The following is a 3,873-nucleotide window of genomic DNA, read 5'->3' as shown; positions in this document are numbered from 1 at the left end:
AGGCACTACCGTGATGCACGGAGATTATACAGTGAGGAATAATAACATTTTTCTTCAGGCATGCTGAGTGAACTGGGTGCACCACGGCCTGAAATGAAACTTGGTCAAGGAAGTGTAGCGGACACGGGGACGAACATGGCAGACAAAGGTGTAACTGTGTCCTCGGTAATACTAAAAACTGTTTCTTCATTACGGCCACTTCATTGCCACCTAGCGTTGCCAGGTGGCGCATGATTGAGTGAAGGAAGAGGAAGTTGAAAGGACGATGAAGTGTCGCTTGTGCGTTTGTGCCTGTGCTGCTTGCTGCCATTGTGTCTGGGCTAACCCCCTGCTATCCTTCGTATCCTTAATTACCGTATACATGACATTCTGGTGGAGCTGCTGGGTAAAACATCACCTATAGTCTCCATCTGAAAGATGTCGCGCCAGCCCTATGCCATTGGACACCTCAGCACAATATTTATAACTTCTTAATAAAACTTACTGAGCAATTGCCGGAACAACAAAAAAAGGAATGTTCTGGCAACCACTGGCAAGAAATAAGATGACAGCCTGCTTTTTACTCATGCAGTCCATATACAATATTCGAGCGCGGAAGGGTCTCAGACAATTTTAAATGATGGTGGAGGTCTAAGAACCCTCCCCTGACTTTAAGCCCTGATTGTAAGAAATTCAGCCATAAATATTAGGGTGCAACTTAGGATCTGGGCAGAAAAACTAAAATCGAGTGTTTGGGAAATAGTAGAGTATAATTGATGGCCGCGGTTGCCGCGCGTCTTACCGGGGCTGTTTATGTTGATAGCAAACTCATCCGATTGCGGGTTTTTCCTAAGATCGGCCTAGTAGAGTCCATACGGAGCAAGTCAATTTCGGCCCACCATCTGATGATGAATCCCGTCCATGTGTCTGACACTAAAATTCTGTCCGACGTTTCGATGCGGTGCACTAGCGGAAGAGCAACCACCTCGCATTCTGGAAGTGCCAGGTGCCCACCGGGTTTCAAATGGGGACAAGATATTCCCCTTCCTGGTGCTCGGCATTTTTGAAGTTAAATGCTTAGAAAAAGGAATGGTGCGCGTTTGGACAAAAGCCATCGGGTAGCCGAAGTGCTCCATCGATTACGGAGCGGACCATCACGGATTACGCCAGACGTGATCGCGGACACGCGCCATGGACTGGCTCGCTGATGGCGGGTCAAGCTTCGTGCCAGAGACGTACGCCTTCTCAAACACTTCATCGTCCCTGGGGCCCAGCATATGGCGTTTCCAAGCCGGGTCTGCAGGAGAGCCTGAAATAAAAAATTCCTCGCGTCGCACTGCTTGGGGCAACAGGTACTACGCGAAGCTGATTACGCATTTCATCAGAAGCGCACCCGAGTAACGCCTTACGCTGTCGTAGATCTACGAGTAGATGATTCGTAACATGCTCTATTTTTTGAACAAGAGCGATAGCAACAGCTCCGCCGGCTGGAAGAACTCGATCCAGTACAATCTGTCGCTGCACAGCCGACTCATGCAAGTCCAGAGCGTAAGCCCCGGCTAAAATTTGTGGTGGAGACAAATATTAGTTGTGGTTAAACTCCGTTTACCCTACTTTAATTGAGATAGCAACGGTGGAAGCTTCTTTTTCCTGCTACATTATTCCCCTATCACACCCTATCACTGTAAAGTGCTACATTATTGTGGACAATTCAGCTCATCCCTTAAGAGTATGACGCGAGAGCGTATAGTTACCAGTCTTCTTCTTCTTCTCCTCCTCCTCCTTCCTCTCCTCAGCCTGCTCCTTTTCTTCCTCCTCCTTCTTCTTCTCATTCTCCTCCTCCTCGGCTGTTCAAGGTCAAGCGTGGCGAAGGCCAGGACCATGCGACGACTCGAAACCTGGCGCAGTATGGCTATCGCAATAAAATCCGGACGCCAAGCCCAGGAACGATGTGTGGCGCAGGGCTACGTCGATAGGAACACCTCGCCATGAGAAGAACCGAAGCACACTCAAGAAAAAGCAGGAAGCCCGGCGCCCATCCCCGAGTCCGATCTCGTCCGAAGGGACGTTGCATGCAGCCTTTTCCTGGGTCGCCTGCAACGGATTGGATTGTGCTACCGCCCTGCAGCGTTACAACAGTTGTCCGTCACGCCATCTGACTGGCCCGCCCTGATGCCAAGGGTGGACCGGTACGGCGCCTGCCTGCTGGCCGACACGCTCATCCGGTACATGACCCTGAGCGACCAACATGACACGGCGGTACCGCCATCGCTGGAGCCATCCGCGTCACAGGTATTGGGTAAGTAGTCTACTAACGTTCAGCGGCCACCTTTCTCGTGACTGACCTCGACCGGGACGCAGTGACACTCTAGTCCCCGTGCCAAGAATCATATCTGTACATAACTCGCTGTTTGTTGTATACACAAATCTCTACGTCGCCGCCGGGCCTCGTTATCAGCAAGCACGTCCGCGCATTTAACGTGTATAAACGTATAAACGTGCCCCCGTGTCCTAAGGGTACATGAATACAACGGTACAAGAAGAAGCAGAAGACGTGTTGCTGAGCACTGTGGCTACATCGTGTCCAGTAAGATTTCGAACTACTTCTGTAGTCCGCGCCCACACAGTGGCCATCAAACTCTTGAAGAAGACCATAAAGGCCAAACAACCAGTGCGTGGCAAGAAGATCGCCACCCAGGTAGCACAAAGTGGGCTATGAAGGGGGCCCCTGGTGGGTTCGATGTAGGCAATGCAGGACAGCCCCGATGGGCTCAATGTAGGTGCTGCAAGAGGGGCCGACGTAGGCCTGAAGGGGGCTGTCAACAAAGCCCCGATGGGCCCCACTAGGGACCGATGCAGGCAGCCCTTGGGGGGCTGCCCACATTTTTCCCGCATTGCCAAAAGGGCACATCCCGCCAACTCCCCACGATGCTCCTACTTTGGACAGATTCGGGCAGCCGCTTTGAATGAACATTTATTTTTTTTTTTCGGTTAGCCCCTCAGATAATCACATAGGACCGATGCGGTTTCTATAGCGCAAGTCGCACTTGGGCTTGCCCACATTAATCTCATAGGGATCCGACGCAGGAAATTGATGGGAAGCCTCTGTCCAAGTTTTCCCAATCATTAATTATGCGCATAATTATGTAATTATTTTATGCATGTCTGCCCTTTTTAAACAGCCACAATATGAAATTTTGCAATAATTCATAACACTAATCTAGCCTAAATGATTTTGTGTACATCTTGTTCAGGCTGTGGAGATGTGTGTTCTGAACAGCAATATTGTGCTGAGTGTTGCAGGCTATCCACAGCAACCACATTAGGAGCAACAGTTAGCAATCAGTAGGTTTTAGTATTTTAGCGCAACTTGCATGAGCGCGAGAACTAAAGCCACGTAATATTTCTTACCGACTAAATATGGCAACAACCGTTATACAAATCATCTATAATAGTAATTTAGGGCATCTAATACAAATAAAGGTTGGAAATAATTATTACACAATTGCACGCACGCCTTCTAGTCCCATTGCGGCCGATGTGGGACCTACAGCGGTATTGTGTGGCAGCCCCAATTGGGCTGGGTGTTGTTTTTGAACCTAAAGCCGACTTGCTGTTGCACGTGCCTTCAAATTCCCCACAAGGGACCGATCGCTCTGAATCCTACCATCGTGTGTGGGATGAGGTTGCGGTCCTCCGCGTAGCTTTGTAGCCTGTTGAGGACAACGTGCTCCATGAGCATTCCCACGCACGAGGTTAAGGATATGGGGTGGAGGTTGTCCATAGTTTTTTGCCTGGTTTTGGGATGAATGTGACACTGGCGTGTTTCCGTACCTCGTCGCCTTCCCTCCAGTACGAATTCATCAAGTCTGTCAGTGCCGCCACCGACGTCGA

At 49.9% G+C, this 3,873-nt stretch overlaps 1 pseudogene; it reads left to right on the top strand.

Annotated features, from left to right (window-relative positions):
• The first annotated feature begins 1,170 nt into the window (after positions 1–1,170).
• On the top strand, positions 1,171–2,323 carry LOC146204960 (forkhead box protein O-like; annotated as a pseudogene).
• The last annotated feature ends 1,550 nt before the right edge of the window (positions 2,324–3,873 follow it).

This window comes from Amblyomma maculatum, chromosome 1, assembly GCF_055883805.1.
Source record: "Amblyomma maculatum isolate TAMU_Amacu chromosome 1, ASM5588380v1, whole genome shotgun sequence".
Classification (NCBI taxonomy): domain Eukaryota; kingdom Metazoa; phylum Arthropoda; class Arachnida; order Ixodida; family Ixodidae; genus Amblyomma; species Amblyomma maculatum.
Note: the sequence above shows the minus strand (reverse complement) of the source record. Positions and strands in the feature narration are given on the sequence as shown.